The sequence below is a fragment of the Pseudophryne corroboree genome, chromosome 5, assembly GCF_028390025.1.
Source record: "Pseudophryne corroboree isolate aPseCor3 chromosome 5, aPseCor3.hap2, whole genome shotgun sequence".
NCBI classification, from domain to species: Eukaryota; Metazoa; Chordata; class Amphibia; order Anura; family Myobatrachidae; genus Pseudophryne; species Pseudophryne corroboree.
In genome coordinates, this window is record NC_086448.1 from 87,890,914 (window position 1) to 87,913,919 (window position 23,006).

At 49.1% G+C, this 23,006-nt stretch overlaps 1 protein-coding gene and 1 pseudogene across 6 annotated transcripts in view; both read right to left on the reverse strand.

The window, feature by feature from the left end:
- The window catches only part of NMT2 (N-myristoyltransferase 2), a 250,814-nt gene that overhangs the window by 88,810 nt on the left and 138,998 nt on the right, over window positions 1-23,006 (reverse strand). The window lies entirely within an intron of this gene.
- On the reverse strand, window positions 18,658-18,773 carry LOC134931345 (U6 spliceosomal RNA; annotated as a pseudogene).

Here is a 23,006-nt window from a genome sequence, read left to right on the forward strand (position 1 = left end):
GAGTAGACTCCCTGTATTTCAAAGGACGCACACCAAAATAAAGAGCAACACTTTTTATATTTAACACTAACTATTTGCTTTTCCATAACTGCAGGCTGTCCTTACGATACTATTGTGTTTGATATATTCATGTACAGCTCTCAATAAGAGAAAGGTAATTCCAGCTGCTTATCTCTCCCCCACATTTTCAGGCCAGTGGCATGGAGCTCAGACGGGCGGGCGGCTGTAAAACAATCAGTAGAACTCCACCTTATTTACTTTATATTATAACTGTGCTGCAGCTGTCACTGGGAAACAATACGCAGATAAAGAAGTCGTCAAAATCAGTAGTACACAAACTGACAACACCTTTTATTGCCTAAACAGTCTGTATAAACACTGGCGCTGGTTCAGTATGCCTATCTGCACAGGGCCTAACTGAGATGTGGTTGGATTTACTTGGAAGCAGCAGCGGTGCTAGGCCTTGGTAATGCAGCAGGAGGAGTCTAGTATATGCAGACGCTTCCTGCATGCATGCGTGGTCCAGAATCACATGCAACACCATCAGCTGGCGGAGGGACCCAGATGCTGCAGCTCTGTAAAAGAGTACAGGAAATCTTTGCTGGAAGGCAGAGATCCTGGCATTGGACTCCCACAGAACAGACGAGACATGCTCCTGTTTGGTGAAACGGCTGTTGTCACCGCCCCCAAACGGCTGCAGACTGTCAATAACTTGACACCTGCAGCCGTACTGCGCCAGACGATGCAGGACCTGTATTGCATATGCGCAGTGTGGGTCTGGCGAATGCACGAAGTACCCAACATCGATAGCGGTACTTTGTGTGATTTTTTTTTTTTTTGCATTGGGACATGAATCAGACCCAGTGTACGCAAGTACACCTTTCAATCGCACCTACACTAATTACCCATAGCTGGGTTGTCTCACCTAGGAATGGGTCAGTGTGGAGGGAACAGAGAGCTAGACGGAATGAAAATGCTCCTGTCTGGGGGTGCCGCTGTAGCACCTAGTAGATGCAGATACGCCAAGCACACACAAGGAAAGTGGGTGCAAATCAAGTTGCATGCAACTCTGAATATGGACAAATATATGTATTTTCCTACGTACACAGCTGTGTTTCCTACTTAAAGTTGATGCAAACCATGCCTCAGCCTATGCATTACCTGGTATGCACCGTACATCTATCAGTTGCACTGTCGAAATGTCTTAACTAGAGGTTTTGGAACGTCATTGCTGCTTGTTCTGTTATGCAATATGGTTTTACTTGATTTTTTTGTTGACATCCCTTGGTGTTTGTTAATGATAATAAAGTTATTCATTCATTCACATTGATAAGAGAAAAAAAAATATCCCATTTTTAAGCGCACACTGATCAATGTAATAAAAAACATCCCAACACTGAAAAGTGACAAGTAATAGAGTCCTGGTGTCCCCACACTCTCATAATTAACTTAAGATATAGGGGGAATTCAATCAGCCACGGTAATCTACTGCGGCCATTGACCCCCACCCCCCAGCACGAATCAGGATTTTTTAATTTATTTTTTAACTGCCTGAGGCAGGCAAAAAGAAAAATCTCTGATAATCTGCCCCATTTTCGCGATTGCAGCTGCGAAAACACAGAGGTCTGTCCACAGATTCTATGGGTGAGATTCAAATGATATATCACGCCCAATTTCCTTTCTAAAATGATCTCCGTTATCGCGCATATTGCACCCATAGTGATCAGGTTTAGCTGTGTAAACGGTTGGGTGCCTCCCTACTCCGGGGGTAGCGAGCTGAAATAATGATACCACGCCCCTGAGGGCAGAAACAGAACAGGTGTGGAAAGGGGTGAAAAGAATTGAATCCCGCCCTATGTGTTTTCACCCAAAATGGGTAATTTTTTCGGGAGAAAAAAGGGATATATAATTGAACTGCCCGAAAAAATAAGATTTTAAACCTACCGGTAAATCTTTTTCTCGTAGTCCGTAGAGGATTCTGGGGACTCCGTAAGGACCATGGGGATAGACGGGCTCCGCAGGAGACATGGGCACTTTAAGAAAGACTTTAGGTCTGGGTGTGCACTGGCTCCTCCCTCTATGCCCCTCCTCTAGACCTCAGTTAGAGAAACTGTGCCCAGAGGAGACGGACAGTACGAGGAAAGGATTTTTGTTAATCCAAGGGCAAGATTCATACCAGCCACACCAATCACACCGTATAACTTGTGTATCTATTAAACAGTTAAAAGTATGAAAAAACAACGTAGCATCATTCCAACCTGATGAAACTATAACATAACCCTTATGTAAGCAACAACTATATACAAGTCTCGCAGAAGTAGTCCGCACTTGGGATGGGCGCCCAGCATCCTCTACGGACTACGAGAAAAAGATTCACCGGTAGGTTTAAAAATAAGAATTTACTCACCGGTAATTCTATTTCTCGTAGTCCGTAGTGGATGCTGGGAACTCCGTAAGGACCATGGGGAATAGCGGGCTCCGAAGGAGGCTGGGCACTCTAGAAAGATTTCAGACTACCTGGTGTGCACTGGCTCCTCCCACTATGACCCTCCTCCAAGCCTCAGTTAGGATACTGTGCCCGGACGAGCGTACACAATAAGGAAGGATTTTGAATCCCGGGTAAGACTCATACCAGCCACACCAATCACACCGTACAACTCGTGATATGAAACCCAGTTAACAGTATGAAACAACTGAGCCTCTCAACAGATGGCTCAACAATAACCCGATTTAGTTAACCATAACTATGTACAAGTATTGCAGATAAACCGCACTTGGGATGGGCGCCCAGCATCCACTACGGACTACGAGAAATAGAATTACCGGTGAGTAAATTCTTATTTTCTCTGACGTCCTAGTGGATGCTGGGAACTCCGTAAGGACCATGGGGATTATACCAAAGCTCCCAAACGGGCGGGAGAGTGCGGATGACTCTGCAACACCGAATGAGAGAACTCCAGGTCCTCCTCAGCCAGGGTATCAAATTTATAGAATTTTGCAAACGTGTTTGCCCCTGACCAAGCAGCAGCTCGGCAAAGTTGTAAAGCCGAGACCCCTCGGGCAGCCGCCCAAGATGAGCCCACCTTCCTTGTGGAATGGGCATTGACAGATTTTGGCTGTGGCAGGCCTGCCACAGAATGTGCAAGTTGAATTGTACTACAAATCCAACGAGCAATAGTCTGCTTAGAAGCAGGAGCACCCAGCTTGTTGGGTGCATATAGGATAAACAGCGAGTCAGATTTTCTGACTCCAGCCGTCCTGGAAACATATATTTTCAGGGCCCTGACCACGTCTAACAACTTGGACACCACCTTAGGGAGAAACTGGGGACGAGTCCTCAATTCTGCCCTATCCATATGGAAAATCAGAGAAGGGCTTTTATAAGACAAAGCCGCCAATTCTGATACTCGCCTGGCAGAAGCCAAGGCCAATAACATGACCACCTTCCACGTGAGATATTTCAGATCCACGGTTTTTAGTGGTTCAAACCAATGTGATTTTAAGAAACTCAACACCACGTTGAGATCCCAAGGTGCCACAGGAGGCACATATGGGGGCTGAATATGCAGCACTCCCTTTACAAATGTCTGAACTTCAGGTACTGAAGCTAGTTCTTTCTGAAAGAAAATCGATAGAGCCGAGATCTGTACCTTAATGGAACCCAGTTTTAGGCCCATATTCACTCCTGCTTGCAGGAAATGCAGAAATCGACCTAGTTGAAATTCCTCAGTTGGGGCCTTTTCGGCCTCACACCATGCAACATATTTCCGCCATATGCGGTGATAATGATTTGCTGTAACCTCTTTCCTGGCTTTAATAAGCGTAGGAATGACTTCCTCCGGAATGCCCTTTTCTTTCAGGATCCGGCGTTCAACCGCCATGCCGTCAAACGCAGCCGCGGTAAGTCTTGGAACAGACAGGGCCCCTGCTGTAGCAGGTCTTGTCTTAGCGGCAGAGGCCACGGGTCCTCTGAGATCATCTCTTGAAGTTCCGGGTACCATGTTCTTCTTGGCCAATCCGGAACCACGAGAATTGTGTTTACTCCTCGCTTTCTTATTATTCTCAATACCTTTGGTATGAGAGGCAGCGGAGGGAACACATAAACTGACTGGTACACCCACGGTGTCACCAGAGCGTCCACAGCTATCGCTTGAGGGTCTCTTGACCTGGCGCAATACCTCTCTAGTTTTTTGTTCAGGCGGGACGCCATCATGTCCACCTGTGGACGATCCCACTGATGTACAATCATTTGGAAGACTTCTGGATGAAGTCCCCACTCTCCCGGGTGGAGGTCGTGTCTGCTGAGGAAGTCTGCTTCCCAGTTGTCCACTCCCGGAATGAACACTGCTGACAGTGCTAGTACATGATTTTCCGCCCATCGGAGAATTCTTGTGGCTTCTGTCATTGCCATCCTGCTTCTTGTGCCGCCCTGTCGATTCACATGGGCGACTGCCGTGATGTTGTCTGACTGGATCAGCACCGGCTGGTGTAGGAGCAGGGATTTTGCTTGACTTAGGGCATTGTAGATGGCCCTTAGTTCCAGAATATTTATGTGAAGGGAAGTCTCCTGACTTGTCCATAGTCCTTGGAAGTTTCTTCCCTTTGTGACTGCCCCCCAGCCTCGCAGGCTGGCATCCGTGGTCACCAGGACCCAGTCCTGAATGCCGAATCTGCGACCCTCCAGAAGATAAGCACTCTGCAGCTACCACAGAAGAGACACCCTGGTTCTTGCAGACAGGGTTATCAAGCGATGCATCTGAAGATGCGATCCGGACCACTTGTCCAACAGGTCCCACTGAAAGATTCTGGCATGGAACCTGCCGAATGGAATTGCTTCGTAAGAAGCTACCATCTTTCCCAAGACCCGCGTGCAGTGATGCACCGATACCTGTTTTGGTTTCAGGAGGTCTCTGACTAGAGAAGACAACTCCCTGGCTTTCTCCTCCGGGAGAAACACTTTTTTCTGGACTGTGTCCAGAATCATCCCCAGGAACAGTAGACGTGTCGTCGGGACCAGCTGTGACTTTGGGATATTCAGAATCCAGCCGTGCTGGTTCAGCACTTCCTGAGATAGTGCTACTCCCACCAACAACTGTTCTTTGGACCGTGCCTTTATTAGGAGATCGTCCAAGTACGGGATAATTAAAAATAAGATTTTACTTACCGATAAATCTATTTCTCGTAGTCCGTAGTGGATGCTGGGGACTCCGTCAGGACCATGGGGATTAGCGGCTCCGCAGGAGACAGGGCACAAAAATAAAGCTTTAGGATCAGGTGGTGTGCACTGGCTCCTCCCCCTATGACCCTCCTCCAAGCCTCAGTTAGGATACTGTGCCCGGACGAGCGTACACAATAAGGAAGGATTTTGAATCCCGGGTAAGACTCATACCAGCCACACCAATCACACCGTACAACTTGTGATCTGAACCCAGTTAACAGTATGACAACGTAGGAGCCTCTGAACAGACGGCTCACAAGAACAACCCGATTTTTTTGTAACAATAACTATGTACAAGTATTGCAGACAATCCGCACTTGGGATGGGCGCCCAGCATCCACTACGGACTACGAGAAATAGATTTATCGGTAAGTAAAATCTTATTTTCTCTAACGTCCTAGTGGATGCTGGGGACTCCGTCAGGACCATGGGGATTATACCAAAGCTCCCAAACGGGCGGGAGAATGCGGATAAATCTGCAGCACCGAATGAGAGAACTCCAGGTCCTCTTTAGCCAGGGTATCAAATTTGTAGAATTTTACAAACGTGTTCTCCCCCGACCACGTAGCTGCTCGGCAGAGTTGTAATGCCGAGACCCCTCGGGCAGCCGCCCAGGATGAGCCCACCTTCCTTGTGGAATGGGCCTTGACAGATTTAGGCTGTGGCAGGCCTGCCACAGAATGTGCAAGTTGAATTGTGCTACAAATCCAACGAGCAATCGTCTGCTTAGAAGTAGGAGCACCCAGCTTGTTGGGTGCATACAGTATAAACAGCGAGTCAGATTTTCTGACTCCAGCCGTCCTTGAAATATATATTTTCAATGCCCTGACAACGTCCAGCAACTTGGAATCCTCCAAATCGCTAGTAGCCGCAGGCACCACAATAGGCTGGTTCAGGTGAAACGCTGACACCACCTTAGGCAGAAAATGAGGACGCGTCCGCAGTTCTGCCCTGTCCGAATGGAAAAACAGATATGGGCTTTTATACGATAAAGCCGCCAATTCTGACACTCTCCTGGCTGAAGCCAGGGCCAGTAGCATGGTAACTTTCCATGTAAGATATTTCAAATCCGCCGATTTAAGTGGCTCAAACCAATGGGATTTGAGAAAATCCAAAACTACATTAAGGTCCCACGGAGCCACTGGGGGCACAACCGGGGGCTGTATATGTAGTACTCCTTTTACAAAAGTCTGGACTTCAGGAACTGAAGCCAATTCTTTCTGGAAGAAAATCGACAGGGCCGAAATTTGAACCTTAATGGACCCCAACTTGAGGCCCATAGACAATCCTGTTTGCAGGAAATGTAGGAATCGACCCAATTGAAATTCCTCCGTGGGGGCCTTCCTGGCCTCACACCACGCAACATATTTTCTCCAAATGCGGTGATAATGTTGTGCAGTCACCTCCTTCCTGGCTTTAACCAGTGTAGGAATGACCTCTTCTGGAATGCCTTTTTCCCTTAGAATTCGGCGTTCAACCGCCACGCCGTCAAACGCAGCCGCGGTAAGTCTTGGAATAGACACGGTCCCTGCTGAATCAGGTCCCGTCTTAGAGGTAGAGGCCACGGATTTTCCGTGAGCATCTCCTGAAGTTCCGGGTACCAAGTTCTTCTTGGCCAATCCGGAGCCACGAGTATCGTTCTTACTCCCCTTTGCCGTATAATTTTCAGTACTTTGGGTATGAGAGGCAGAGGAGGAAACACATACACTGACTGGAACACCCACGGTGTTACCAGAGCGTCCACAGCTATTGCCTGAGGGTCTCTTGACCTGGCGCAATACCTGTCCAGTTTTTTGTTGAGGCGAGACGCCATCATATCCACCTTTGGTTTTTCCCAACGGTTCACAATCATGTGGAAGACTTCTGGATGAAGTCCCCACTCTCCCGGGTGTAGATCGTGTCTGCTGAGGAAGTCTGCTTCCCAGTTGTCCACTCCCGGAATGAACACTGCTGACAGTGCTGTCACATGATCTTCCGCCCAGCGAAGAATCCTTGCAGCTTCTGCCATTGCTCTCCTGCTTCTTGTGCCGCCCTGTCTGTTTACGTGGGCGACTGCCGTGATGTTGTCCGACTGGATCAACACCGGCTGACCCTGAAGCAGGGGTTTTGCCAGGCTTAGAGCATTGTAAATCGCTCTTAGCTCCAGTATATTTATGTGAAGAGACATGTCCAGGCTTGACCATACTCCCTGGAAGTTTCTTCCCTGTGTGACCGCTCCCCAGCCTCTCAGACTGGCATCCGTGGTCACCAGGACCCAGTCCTGTATGCCGAATCTGCGGCCTTCTAACAGATGAGCACTCTGCAACCACCACAGAAGAGACACCCTTGTCCGTGGCGATAAGGTTATCCGCTGATGCATCTGCAGATGCGATCCGGACCATTTGTCCAGCAGATCCCACTGAAAAGTTCGTGCGTGGAATCTGCCGAATGGGATTGCTTCGTAAGAAGCCACCATCTTTCCCAGGACTCTTGTGCATTGATGCACAGACACTTTTCCTGGTTTTAGGAGGTTCCTGACAAGTTCGGATAACTCCTTGGCTTTCTCCTCCGGAAGAAACACCTTTTTCTGAACCGTGTCCAGAATCATTCCCAGGAACAGCAGACGTGTTGTCGGGGTCAACTGAGATTTTGGAAAATTCAGAATCCACCCGTGTTGTTGCAGCACTACTTGGGTTAGTGCTACTCCGTCCTCCAGCTGTTCTCTGGACCTTGCCCTTATCAGGAGATCGTCCAAGTAAGGGATAATTAATACGCCTCTTCTTCGCAGAAGAATCATCATTTCGGCCATTACCTTGGTAAAGACCCGAGGTGCCGTGGACAATCCAAACGGCAGCGTCTGAAACTGATAATGACAGTTTTGCACCACGAACCTGAGGTACCCTTGATGTGAAGGGCAAATTGGGACATGCAGGTAAGCATCTTTTATGTCCAGGGACACCATAAAGTCCCCTTCTTCCAGATTCGCTATCACTGCTCTGAGTGATTCCATCTTGAACTTGAATTTTTGTATGTACAGGTTCAAAGATTTCAGATTTAGAATAGGTCTTACCGAGCCGTCCGGCTTCGGTACCACAAATAGCGTGGAGTAATACCCCTTTTCCTGTTGTAGGAGGGGTACCCTGACTATCACCTGCTGAGAAAACAGCTTGTGAATGGCTTCCAATACCGTCGCCCTGTCTGAGGGAGACGTTGGCAAAGCAGACTTTAGGAACCGGCGAGGGGGAGACTTCTCGAATTCCAACCTGTAACCCTGAGATACTACCTGCAGGATCCAGGGGTCCACCTGTGAGCAAGCCCACTGCGCGCTGAAATTCTTTAGTCGACCCCCCACCGTTCCTGAGTCCGCTTGTAAAGCCCCAGCGTCATGCTGAGGGCTTTGCAGAACCCGCGGAGGGCTTCTGTTCCTGGGAAGGAGCTGCTTGCTGCCCTCTCTTACCCTTTCCCCTGCCTCGGGGCAGATATGACTGTCCTTTTGCCCGCTTCTTATAGGACCGAAAGGACTGCGGCTGAAAAGACGGTGTCTTTTTCTGTTGGGAGGGGGTCTGAGGTAAAAAATAAGAATTTACTTACCGATAATTCTATTTCTCGGAGTCCGTAGTGGATGCTGGGGTTCCTGAAAGGACCATGGGGAATAGCGGCTCCGCAGGAGACAGGGCACAAAAAGTAAAGCTTTTCCAGATCAGGTGGTGTGCACTGGCTCCTCCCCCTATGACCCTCCTCCAGACTCCAGTTAGGTACTGTGCCCGGACGAGCGTACACAATAAGGGAGGATTTTGAATCCCGGGTAAGACTCATACCAGCCACACCAATCACACCGTACAACTTGTGATCTAAACCCAGTTAACAGTATGATAACAAAAGGAGCCTCTGAAAGACGGCTTCCTACAACAATAACCCGATTTTTGTAACAATAACTATGTACAAGTATTGCAGAATAATCCGCACTTGGGATGGGCGCCCAGCATCCACTACGGACTCCGAGAAATAGAATTATCGGTAAGTAAATTCTTATTTTCTCTATCGTCCTAGTGGATGCTGGGGTTCCTGAAAGGACCATGGGGATTATACCAAAGCTCCCAAACGGGCGGGAGAGTGCGGATGACTCTGCAGCACCGAATGAGAGAACTCCAGGTCCTCTTTTGCCAGGGTATCAAATTTGTAAAATTTTACAAACGTGTTCTCCCCCGACCACGTAGCTGCTCGGCAGAGTTGTAATGCCGAGACCCCTCGGGCAGCCGCCCAAGATGAGCCCACCTTCCTTGTGGAATGGGCATTTACATATTTTTTTGCTGTGGCAAGCCTGCCACAGAATGTGCAAGCTGAATTGTACTACAAATCCAACGAGCAATAGTCTGCTTAGAAGCAGGAGCACCCAGCTTGTTGGGTGCATACAGGATAAACAGCAAGTCAGATTTCCTGACTCCAGCCGACCTGGAAACTATATTTTCAGGGCCCTGACAACATCCAGCAACTTGGAGTCCTCCAAGTCCCTAGTAGCCGCAGGCACCACAATAAGCTGGTTCAGGTGAAACGCTGACACCACCTTAGGGAGAAACTGGGGACGAGTCCACAGCTTTGCTCTGTCCGAATGGACAATCAGATATGGCTTTGTGAGATAAAGCCGCCAATTCTGACACTCGCCTGGCCGAGGCCAGGACCAACAGCATGGTCACTTTCCATGTGAGATATATCAAATCCACAGATTTGAGTTGTTTAAAACAATGTGATTTTAGGAATCCCAAACTACGTTGAGATCGCCCAGTGCCACTGGAGACATCAAAAAGGGGTTGTATATGCAGTACTCCCTTAACAACTTCTGGACTTCAGGAACTGAAGCCAATTTCTTTCTGGAAGAAAATCGACCGGTCGAAATTTGAACCTTAATGGACCCCAATTTGAGACCCATATACACTCCTGCTTGCAGGAAATGTAGGAATTAACCTAGTTGAAATTCTTCCGTGGAGCCTTCCTGGCCTCACACCATGGAACATATTTTCACCTAAGCGGTGATAATGTTGTGCGGTCACCTCCTTCCTGGCTCTGACCAGGGTAGGGATGACCTCTTCCGGAATGCCTTTTTCCCTTAGGATCCGGCGTTCACCTGCCCTGGCGTCAACGCAGCTGCGGTAAGTCATGGAACAGACATGATTCTTGCTGAATCAAGATCCTTTCTAGTATCTCTTGAAGTTCCGGGTACCAAGTTCTTCTTGGCCCAAACCGGAACCACGAGTATAGTTCTTACTCCTCTCCTTCCTATCATTCTCCATACACTGGGTATGAAAGGCAGAGGAGGGAACACATACACCGACTGGTACACCCACGGTGTTACCAGAGCGTCCCAGCTATTGCCTGAGGGTCTCTATACCTGGCGCTTCATGTGGGACGCCATCATAACCACCTTTGGTCTTTCCCAACGGTTTACAAACATGTGGAAACTTCCAGATGAAGTTCCCACTTTTCCGGGTGGAATTCATTTATGCTGAGGAAATCTTCCTAGTTGTCCACTCCCGGAATGAACACTGCTGACAGTGTTATCACATGATCTTTCGCCCAGCGAAGAATCCTTGCTGTCATTGCCCTCCTGCTTCTTGTGCCGCCCCGTCTGTTTACGTGGGCGACTGCCATGATGATGTCCTACTGGATCAGCACCGGTTGACTTTGAAGCAGAGGTCTTCCTAGGCTCAGAGCATCGTAAATTGCCCTTAGCTCCAGTATATTCATGTGGAGAGAAATCTCCAGACTTGACCACACTTCCTTGGAAATTTCTTCCTTGTGTGACTGTTCCCCAGCCTCTCAGGCTGGCATCCGTGGTCACCAGAACACAGTCCTGAATGCTGAATGTGCTGCCCTCTAGAAGATGAGCACTCTGCAGCCCCCACAGAAGAGACACCCTTGTCCTTGGAGACAGGGTTATCCGCTGATGCATCTGAAGATGCGATCCGGACCATTCGTCCAGCAAATCCCCCTGAAAAGTTTTTGCGTGAGATCTGCCGAATGGAATCGCTTCGTAAGAAGCCACCATTTTTCCCAGGACTCCTGTGCATTGATGCACTGATACTTGGCCTGGATTTAGGAGGTTTCTGACTAGGTCGGATAACTCCCTGGCTTTCCCCTCCAGGAGAAATACCTCTTTCTGGACTATGCCCAGAATCATTCCTAGGAACAGCAGACGTATCATCGGAAAACAGCTGCGATTTTTGGAATATTTAGAATCCACTCGTGCTGTCGTAGAACTACTTTAGATAGTTCTTTTCCGACCTCCAACTGTTCTCTGGAAACTTGTCCCTTTCAGGATATCGTCCAAGTAAGGGATAATTTAGATGCCTTTCTTCTTTTAAGAATCATCTTTTCGGCCATTACCTTGGTAAAGGCCCGGGGTGCCGTGGATAATTCAACGGCAGCGTCTGAAACTGATATTGACAGTTCTGTATCACGAACCAGAGGTACCCTTGTTGAGAAGGGCAAATTTGGACATGGAGGTAATCCTTGATGTCCAGGGACACCATATAGTCCCCTTTTTTCCGGTTCTCTATCACTGCTCTGAGTGACTCCATCTTGATTTGAACCTTTTTATGTAAGTGTTCAAAGATTTCAGATTTAGACTATGTCTCACCAAGCCATCTGGCTTCAGTACCACAATATAGTGTGGAGGACTAATACCCTTTTCCTTGTTGTAGGAGGGGTACTTTGATTATCACCTGCTGGAAATACAGCTTGTGAATTTTTTCCCAATACTGCCTCCTTGTCGGAGGGAGCCGTTGGTAAAGCAGGCTTCAGGAACCTGCGAGGAAAAAATGTCTCGACTCTCCAATCTGTACCCCTGGGATAATACTTGTATGATCTAGGGGTCAACTTGCGAGTGATCCCACTGCGCGCTGAGACTCTTGAGACTACCCCCCCACTGGTGGAGGGCTTCTTTTCCTGGGAAGGGGCTGCCTGCTGCAGTCTACTTCCCTTTCCTCTATGTCTGGGCAGATATGACTGGCCTTTTGCCCGCTTGCCCACATGGGAACGGAAGGATTGAGGCTGAAAAGACAGTGTCTTTTTCTGCTGAGATGTAACTTGGGGTAAAAAGGTTGGATTTCCCAGCTGTGGCCGTGGCCCCCAGGTCCGACGGACCGACCCCAAATAACTCCTTCTCTTTATACGGCAATACTTCCATGTGCCGTATGGGATCTGTATCACCTGACCACTGTCGTGTCCATGACATCTTCTGGGAGATATGGACAACGCACTTATCTTGATGCCAGAGTGCAAATATCCCTCTGTGCATCTCGCATACATATATATAGAATGCATCCTATTAAATGCTCTATATCAATAAAATATTTTTAGTCAGGGAATTCGACCAAGCCAACCCAGCACTGCATCTCCAGGCTGATGGCGATCGCTGGTCGCAGTATAACCACCGTCTGTGTGTATATACTTTTTAGGATATTTTTCCAGCTGCCTATCAGCTGGCTCCTTGAGGGCGGCCGTATTTGGAGACGGTAACGCCACTTGATAAGCGTGTGAGCGCCTTATCCACCCTAATGGGTGTTTCCCAACGCGCCCTAACTTCTGGCGGGAAAAGGTATAACGCCAATATTTGCTATCGGGGTAAACCCACGCATCATCACACACTTCATTTTATTTTATCTGATTCAGGAAAAACTACAGGTAGTTTTTTCACTTCCACATAATACCCTTTTTTGTGGTACTTGTAGTATCAGAAATATGTAACAGCTCCTTCATTGCCCTTAACGTGTGGCCCTAATGAGGAATACGTTTGTTTATTCACCGTCGACACTGGATTCAGTGTCCGTGTCTGTGTCTGTGTCGACCGACTGAGGTAAATGGGCGTTTTTTATAAAAAAACCCTGACGGTGTTTCTGAGACGCCTGGACCGTTACTAATTGTTTGTCGGCCGTCTCATGTCGTCAACCGACCTTGCAGCGTGTTGACATTCTCACGTAATTCCCTAAATAAGCCATCCATTCCGGTGTCGACTCCCTAGAGAGTGACATCACCATTACAGGCAATTTCTCCGCCTCCTCCAGCATCGTCCTCATACATGTCGACACACACGTACCGACACACAGCACACACACCTGGAATGCTCTGACAGAGGACAGGACCCCACCAGCCCTTTGGAGAGACAGAGGGAGAGTTTGCCAGCACACACCAAAAAACGCTATAATTACATAGGGACAACCTTATATAAGTGTTTCTCCCTAATAGCATCTTTATAACAGGATTTTGGTACTTACCGATAAATCCCTTTCTCCGATTCCACAGGGGCCACTGGAGCGTAGTTACAATGGGGATATAGTAGGCAGTAATTGGGAGCTGGCACTTTAAAATTCTCAACCTGTGGCTAGCTCCTCCCCTACTATCTCCCCTCCAAGCCAGTCTACGTAAAACTGTGCCCGATGAGAGATGGAATAAACAAACCTTAAGGTAGAGGAGGTTAATGACGCCCTGTAAACCAGGATAACCCAAACTAAACCTGGAACAGAACCTGACAAAAAACCAGGCTAGCCTGAACTCAACAAGCAGTCATATGGTGATCTGCAAACCGTTAAGCAAAAAACAAGGAGGAACAGCGCTGGGCGGGCGTCCAGTGGCCCCTGTGGAATCGGAGAAAGGGATTTATCGGTAAGTACCAAAATCCTGTTTTCTCCTTCATCCACTAGGGGCCACTGGAGCGTAGTTACAATGGGGACGTCCCAGAGCTCCCAAAAACGGGCGGGAGAGCGCTGCGAGTCCTGTAAAAACTGCTCGGCCAAATTGTGATGCAGAGGCCGCAAAAGTGTCAAACTTGTAGAATTTGACAATAGGAATGTCAGTCCGACCAAGTAGCCGCCCGACAAACTATTTATGGAGACCCCACGGGCAGCCGCCCACAAAGGTCTTACCACGCGCGTTAAGTGCGCTGAAATGGAATACGGAGGCTCCCTAGCAACCTCCAAGAAGACTGTCTGATGGTTAGATGTATCCAACGGCCCAGCGTATGTTGGGACCCCGGCTATTTAGCACGGGAGCATTGTACAGCACCAAGAAGAAAACACTTTGTCGAATAGCCGAAGACCTCTGTAGGGAGAGTCGGCGAGCCATGACAACATTCAAAGAGGACCAAAAAACACTAGTGTCAGATTTGTCGGAAAAATGGACATCCCCTCAGGAAGAAACGACCGCTGAGACCGAAACTCAGCCGGGGGAGATGCCATAGAGCACTCCCTGAAAAAGAGGCCGAACCTACGGCCGCTAGGCTAATCTCTTTTGGAAGAAAACCGAAAAAAACAGAGACCTAAAATTCAGGTCAGTGTGGTATGAAGCGCAGCGGAGCAAAACCTCCCAGAGAAACCAAAGATGACGGCTGAATGGTAACTGAAAGAAGGGGAAAACCCCTTTTATGCTTATTATGTCCGATACAGTTTTCCAAAAGTGGCAAAAGCGAGAAGAGGTAACAGACTTCTGAAATCGGGGCCCGGTAGGCCTAACCAACCTAGGGAACTACTCCCTTCTGAGGTCTCGTGAACAGTCACACGGTTACACGGAACCAGTGTAAGATTGAACAAGGAAAAGTTGTTGAAGTGGACAGTCCAGTCGAGGTAGTAGCATAGGCTCCTCTACTGACAACAGGTGTATCTGTATCTTCAAGACATCTGTGGCCCAACCAGAGCCACCGAGAGGACTAGCACGCATAATCCCCTCCTGTGTTACCGAACCGGAGGTAGAAATTAAAAAGGGAGGCCGGATAGAATAACCAGAAAACTCCCCGGAGCCCTGAGGGCCTCCTCGGCTACTGCCCGAGCTCACGCCCGAGAGTAGTAAAGGGTTAAAAAGTCAGTCAGAACGCCCTGAGGTCGATCCGAAATCTCCGCCCACAGCGGACCAGCTGACAAAACTCCGGGGAATGTTTTCTCCCCCGGGAGTCTGACCTGGTGGCTTGACCCGGAAAGAAGATTGTTGTCCCCCGCTCAGAGAGGGATGTTGTCCCCCGTTCAGAGAGGAATGTTGTCCCCCGCTCAGAGAGGAATGGAGGCGACCACTCCTTGCGTCGCAACTTGACTGAAGGAATAGAGTACCTGGTGCCGAGGAAGGAAAAATCCTCTGACGGACCAAGTTGAGAAACGTCTATGAGGAGCATAAATTGGATCTGTGTTGAACCATAAGCTCCTGGATCCTCCGGATATTCAGAAGCCACCTAATGTACAGAGTGGGAAAGCAGCAGTAGATTGTCCATTTAGGGAACCAACGTCACCTTCTGCCCTTGAAAGAGTTATTCTGTGATCTTCCTGAACTCTGTGGGAGCGGAAGAGATACCGAGAGGAAAGGACTGACAGTGAAAATGAGAATCCTGTAATGTGAATCTGAGAAAAGCCCGTCCAACTGAAATCAGTAAACAGGCATCTCTGAAGACAAGGGACACGTAAAAACTCCCTTTCTTGTTCAAAAAAAAAAGCAATCACAGACTGAAAGGATTGTAAGGCCAGAATAGGTCTGGCCGAGCCAACTGGCTTCGGAACGTGAGAAGAAAACAAAGGCCTGAGAACTGTCCCGATTCAAATGATATGTGAAAAACAGGGATCAACACTCTTTACGGTTAGAAGCATATGGAGCGCCGCCTGCAGTATGACTCTTGTCATCGTAAATCGGCCGCCCCCTGCCGAGGGACTCCTGAGATGGTTGTTCCGAAATCTAGTTTGCCCCAGCCTTCTCAGTTCTTCCCATAGGACCACCGACCTGCGCCTACCCTGGGACCCTCCAGGTGGTAGGAAAGTCTGACCTGTAGTGGGTTTATAAGGATGATGCTGAACCTCTGCTTCAGCTCTTTTTTTTTTTTTTTTTTTTTTTTTTTTGAGATCCCCTGGCGACTGAAATATCGCCCGTGTGGAGTCGAAAGTTTCCGAAGGGTCACGGAAAAATCTAAAGGAAAGACCGGTAACGGTCTGTCTTGGAGCTGGGGCAGTATTAGGAGAAAGCAAAGTGGACTTACCTCCAATGGTTCAAGAAATCCTGCAGAAAGTTCCTTCCCCTGAACCATCTGCCCCGTAGGATTACATGTTCACCTGTCACAGTCGCAGCCCCAGAGGTCGACGGTTTAAGACAGCCCAAGCGAAAATGCAGGGTCCGAGTCTGCAGACGTGGTGACCTTCAAAGATCATAGAGCAGAATCGTGATTCGGACCTGTACCAAAGTATCAATTGATCCTGATGTGAAACATCCTGTAACCTAGAGGACAATTGTTCCACAACCTACCTGTTCCGGACAAGGTAGAAACATGCTGCCGTATATGTCTTCGATGGGTCCCTGAACAAGGTTGCTCAGGAAAACGGCAGCTTGTTGGACCGGCGGTACATCGAGGGGTATATCCTAGAAAGGTTCTGATACCATCTCCTGACGACTGTGGGAAGAGGGTAGGGAAAACAAACATTGTTTGATACCTGATTTTGTGTGTTCGGGTGTCTGACGGCCGCCTACCGGAGCCTGCCCAGCTCATCCGAGACTGGGCCAGTCGCTGTCATTTCGTCATTGGCGTCGAACCCTGATGGACTTGACGTGTCCGCCTCCTTTACCTGCAGTACCAGACGAACTGCTGTATAATGCACCTGGATATTCTGAGACACTGGTTCAGACTCCACAGAAAACAGACATCATTAGTATTGTAACCTGGAAGGTTAGCAAGGTTCCTTTAGAAACCTGGAGAGGTGAAATGACGTACAAGATCTCTGGTTAATAGTGACATTACCTGTATAATCTGAGCTGTTCAACAGGAGTGTCCTGCAGGCGCGTGGAGGGCTCTGCAGATGGCTCCACCGCATACTTCACACCTAAGAGGGAATTCTTTAACTATCCCAGGTGAGAGGAGAAAAGGTGGGTTAAAGAAACACAGCCATATGTAAAGTCTGCACTATAATATATAGTGACCGACATCAAATAAACTTTCTGGAGCAGCGGAGACCTGAACCAGTAGCGCTGCGCTGTGGGACAGGAGTCTTAGCCCTAGGCTATAGGGGCTCCCCTTAAAGTTTCTTTATTTTCAAACCCTGGTCCCCCTGTACAGATACCCGCTACTAGCGTACTGAGCCGCAGCGCTATTTGTCTGATGCCTTACACGCATTCCCCAAATTACAAATAGCATTAGTAACTAGCCAAGGAATAATAAAGGGAAGACCACACTGTATGTAGTGTACCGCTAAATTTAGGTGCACCAGATGTTTCTCGGAGGTTCCGCTGGCTTTTCAAAATGGTGACCAGACTGTGAGAAAAGATGGGGGAAATTGTTATGTGGCAAGGAGGTATTTTGTTATTAGAAAACATTGCGGAAGTGGTTTGTTTTATCTTAAAGATGTATGTGGACACCTCTGTACAAACTACACAAAAGTAGGGCACTGGTAGGAACCAGACCCACGCCCTCCATGCCGCAAGGCAGCAACGCCAACCACCACACCATCCGCACTGCCCTATATACGGCATTGTATGCATATATCTATATACATACCTCCACACATCTATATATATATATATTCATACATACACATCTATATATATATATATATATATATACACACCCACAGTGAATCCAACCCTGTATGTGAACCCATTAGGGTAGATAAATACTGTAGTATATGTATGGTAAATAAATTGTGCACATTTTTGAATCATTATGAGATGAGCCCCAGCTCCTGTAATAGAGCAGGCTCCTGTATGAAATGCCTGTCAGAGGACTCTCCTGCAGGGAGGAATGTCAGCAACTCCCTGCACAGAAAATTTAAAAACCCCCCCTGAGACAGGATTTGTGTCTAGAGGCAGTGAACGCTGCGATCCGCCGCCGGGAGCCCGCTGAGCAAAGCGGGAATAGCCTTCACCCCCACATCCTACCTTTATCCTCCCTGAACAGCCCGGAGAGGGAAGGGAGCTTGCAGCGGCCGGGGAGCGGTGTGACAGTGCAGCGGCGTGTCCTGTAGCGGCCGGGGGACGGAGTGCGCTTAGCCCGCCGAACAGAGCGGGAGTTAGCTCCGCCCCCTCCGCTTCGGCGCCAAATTTAAACCTGCTCTACCATAAGCGGGAAGCGCCCTGTATCTCCCCGGCCGCTTGTAAGCTGTGGCCGGGGAGCGTTTCATGCACCGAGTCCCATGTGACCTTGTGTGCCAGAGTCTGGAGCCTAGCTGTGTGAGCAATAATGACTCACTTTTGCAAATAATAATGTGCTAAGTATGCTCCTTAGACTCTGGCATACAGCTTCTATTCTCACTGTGTATCCCCCGGCTGCCTTCTGCAGCCGGGTAGTGAAGAGCGCTGAGCCCGCTTACAGAGCGGGCTGAAGCTCCGCCCCCCATATAATGGCGCCAAGTTCAAATTATTAAGCGCCTTTGATGCACTCCAGCCTTCTATGACTGGAGTATAGGGGACCATACCTATGTTGAAAACTGAAACTGTTTAATTCTGGTCAGGATTATATGGAACGCTTCAAGAATTTGCATGTCATCCTTGCACAGGGCTCATGCTGCGCAGGGGCTTTGCTAAACTTCTCTATATCGTTCCAATTTAGTGCTGCCGAAGCAAGCACTTCAAACACATGATAAAACATACATCAGTGACAAGGGGGGATGTTTGTACTCACCACACTTTAGGCGTACTCCAACTCGACCCCGAGGCTCCGACACACGCCGCACGCAGCGGTGTCCGGTCCCTTTTGTACTCATCTTCTGATGGAGTGGCCCCGACACGAGCCGCACGCAGCGGTGTCCGGCCATTTTTGATACTCACCGCTGCCATGCTGCCGGAATCTTCTGCTGGATGGAGTGGCCGCGACACGCGCCGCACGCAGCGGTGTCCGCCGACTCAGGAGAGCTCAGTGTCTCCCTCAGCCGGGGCCCATCCCTAGCCGCACGCAGCTGCGATGGGACCCCGCCGGCAGCTCCCACGGTGCAGACTGGCAGTGGCAGAGCTGCCAGTCTGTAAGAAAGAAAAATAAAATAATAAAGAAAAATTTCTTCAGCTAAACCCAAGTGAACCAGCTCACATCGGGCACATACTAAGACTGGCTTGGAGGGGAGATAGTAGGGGAGGAGCTAGCCACAGGTTGAGAATTTTAAAGTGCCAGCTCCCAATTACTGCCTACTATATCCCCATTGTAACTACGCTCCAGTGGCCCCTAGTGGATGAAGGAGAAATATATATTTATATCGCCAATTTGTGCCCCCCCTCTCTGTTTAAACCCTGTTTCTGTAGTGCAGTGCAGGGGAGAGCCTGGGAGCCTTCTCTCCAGCCTTTCTGTGAGAGAAAAAATGGCGCTGTGTGCTGAGGAGATAGGCCCCGCCCCTTTTACGGCGGGCTCGTCTCCCGCTCTTTAGTGAAGTTTGGCAGGGGTTAAATATCTCCATATAGCCTCTGGGGGCTATATGTGAGGTATTTTTAGCCAGTATATAGGTTTACATTTGCCTCCCAGGGCGCCCCCCCCCCAGCGCCCTGCACCCTCAGTGACAGCGTGTGAAGTGTGCTGAGAGGAAAATGGCGCACAGCTGCAGTGCTGTGCGCTACCTTTAGAAGACTGTCAGAGTCTTCAGCCGCCGATTCTGGACCTCTTCTAACTTCAGCATCTGCAAGGGGGCCGGCGGCGCGGCTCCGGTGACCATCCAGGCTGTACCTGTGATCGTCCCTCTGGAGCTAATGTCCAGTAGCCAAGAAGCCAATCCATCCTGCACGCAGGTGAGTTCACTTCTTCTCCCCTCAGTCCCTCGTTGCAGTGATCCTGTTGCCAGCAGGACTCACTGTAAAATAAAAAACCTAAGCTAAACTTTCTCTAAGCAGCTCTTTAGGAGAGCCACCTAGATTGCACCCTTCTCGGCCGGGCACAAAAATCTAACTGGAGTCTGGAGGAGGGTCATAGGGGGAGGAGCCAGTGCACACCACCTGATCTGGAAAAGCTTTACTTTTTGTGCCCTGTCTCCTGCGGAGCCGCTATTCCCCATGGTCCTTTCAGGAACCCCAGCATCCACTAGGACGATAGAGAAAGGTGGATTTCCCGGCAGTTGCCGTGGCCACCAAATCCGATAGACCGACGCCAAATAATTCCTCCCCTTTATACGGCAATACTTCCATATGCCGTTTGGAATCCGCATCACCTGACCACTGTCGTGTCCATAAACTTCTTCTGGCAGATATGGACATCGCACTTACTCTCGATGCCAGAGTGCAAATATCCCTCTGAGCATCTCGCATATAAAGAAAAGCATCCTTTAATTGCTCTAAAGTCTGTAAAATACTGTCCCTATCCAGGGTATCAATATTTTCAGTCAGGGAATCCGACCAGACCACCCCAGCACTGCACATCCAGGCTGAGGCGATGGCTGGTCGCAGTATAACACCAGTATGTGTGTATATACTTTTTAGGGTAGTTTCCAGCCTCCTATCAGCTGGATCCTTGAGGGCGGCCGTATCAGGAGACGGTAACGCCACTTGTTTTGATAAGCGTGTGAGCGCCTTATCCACCTTAGGGGGTGTTTCCCAGCGCACCCTAACCTCTGGCGGGAAAGGGTATAATGCCAATAACTTTTTTGAAATTAGCACTTTTCTATCTGGGTTAACCCACGCTTCATCACATACATCATTCAATTCCTCTGATTCAGGAAAAACTACAGGTAGTTTTTTCACCCCCCACATAATACCCCTTTTTGTGGTACTTGTAGTATCAGAGATATGCAAAGCCTCCTTCATTGCCGTGATCATATAACGTGTGGCCCTACTGGAAAATACGTTTGTTTCTTCACCGTCGACACTAGATTCAGTGTCCGTGTCTGTGTCGACCGACTGAGGTAAAGGGCGTTTTACAGCCCCTGACGGTGTCTGAGACGCCTGGGCAGGTACTAACTGGTTTTCCGGCCATCTCATGTCGTCAACTGATTTTTGTAATGTGCTGACATTATCACGTAATTCCATAAACAAAGCCATCCATTCCGGTGTCGACTCCCTGGGGGGTGACATCACCATTACCGGCAATTGCTCTGCCTCCACACCAACATCGTCCTCATACATGTCGACACACACGTACCGACACACAGCAGACACACAGGGAATGCTCTATTGAAGACAGGACCCCACTAGCCCTTTGGGGAGACAGAGGGAGAGTTTGCCAGCACACACCCAAGCGCTATAATATATATGGGAACAACCCTATATAAGTGTTGTATCCTTATAGCAGCTTAAATATAGTAATATCGCCAAAAAAAGTGCCACCCCTCTCTGTTTTACCCTGTTTCTGTAGTGCAGTGCAGGGGAGAGTCCTGGGAGCCTTCCTCACAGCGGAGCTGAGCAGGAAAATGGCGCTGTGTGCTGAGGAGAATAAGCCCCGCCCCCTATTTCGGCGGGCTCTTCTCCGGAGTTTGTGAGATCTGGCAGGGGTTAAATACATCCATATAGCCTCAAGGGCTATATGTGATGTATTTTTTAGCCATAAAAAGGTATTATACATTGCTGCCCAGGGCGCCCCCCCAGCGCCCTGCACCCTCCGTGACCGCTGTGTGAAGTGTGCTGACAACAATGGCGCACAGCTGCAGTGCTGTGCGCTACCTCAGGAAGACTGAAAAGTCTTCTGCCGCCTGCTTCTGGACCTCTTCCATCTTCGGCATCTGCAAGGGGGGTCGGCGGCGCGGCTCCGGGACCGGACTCCATGGCTGGGCCTGTGTTCGATCCCTCTGGAGCTAATGGTGTCCAGTAGCCTAAGAAGCCAATCCATCCTGCACGCAGGTGAGTTGACTTCTCTCCCCTAAGTCCCTCGATGCAGTGAGCCTGTTGCCAGCAGGACTCACTGAAAATAAAAAACCTAAAAACTTTTTCTAAGCAGCTCTTTAGGAGAGCCACCTAGATTGCACCCTGCTCGGACGGGCACAAAAACCTAACTGAGGCTTGGAGGAGGGTCATAGGGGGAGGAGCCAGTGCACACCACCTGATCCTAAAGCTTTATTTTTGTGCCCTGTCTCCTGCGGAGCCGCTAATCCCCATGGTCCTGACGGAGTCCCCAGCATCCACTAGGACGTTAGAGAAACTCCCTTTCTTCGAAGGAGTATCATCATTTCCGCCATAACCTTGGTAAATACCCTTGGTGCCGTGGAGAGTCCAAACGGCAGCGTCTGGAATTGGTAATGGCAATCCTGTACCACAAATCTGAGGTACTCCTGGTGAGGATGGTAAATGGGGACATGCAGGTAAGCATCCTTGATGTCCAGGGAAACCATGTAATCCCCCTCGTCCAGGCTTGCAATAACCGCCCTGAGCGATTCCATCTTGAACTTGAATTTTTTTATGTACATGTTCAAGGATTTCAAATTTAAAATGGGTCTCACCGAACCGTCCGGCTTCGGTACCACAAATAGTGTGGAATAGTAACTCCGGCCTTGTTGAAGTAGAGGTACCTTGATTATCACCTGCTGGGAATACAGCTTGTGAATTGCCGCTAGCACCGCCTCCCTGTCTGAGGGAGCAATCGGCAAGGCAGATTTTAGGAACCGGTGGGGTGGAGCCGCCTCGAATTCCAGAATGTATCCCTGAGATACTACTTGAAGGATCCAAGGATCCACCTGTGAGCGAGCCCACTGATCGCTGAAATTTCTGAGGCGGGCCCCCACCGTACCTGGCTCCACCTGTGTAGCCCCACCGTCATGCGGCGGACTTGGAAGAGGAAGCGGGGGAGGACTTTTGTTCCTGGGAACCTGCTGTCTGTTGCAGCCTTTTTCCCCTACCTCTGCCTCTAGACAGAAAAGACCCTCCTTTTCCACGCTTGCTTTTCTGGGTCCGAAAGGAC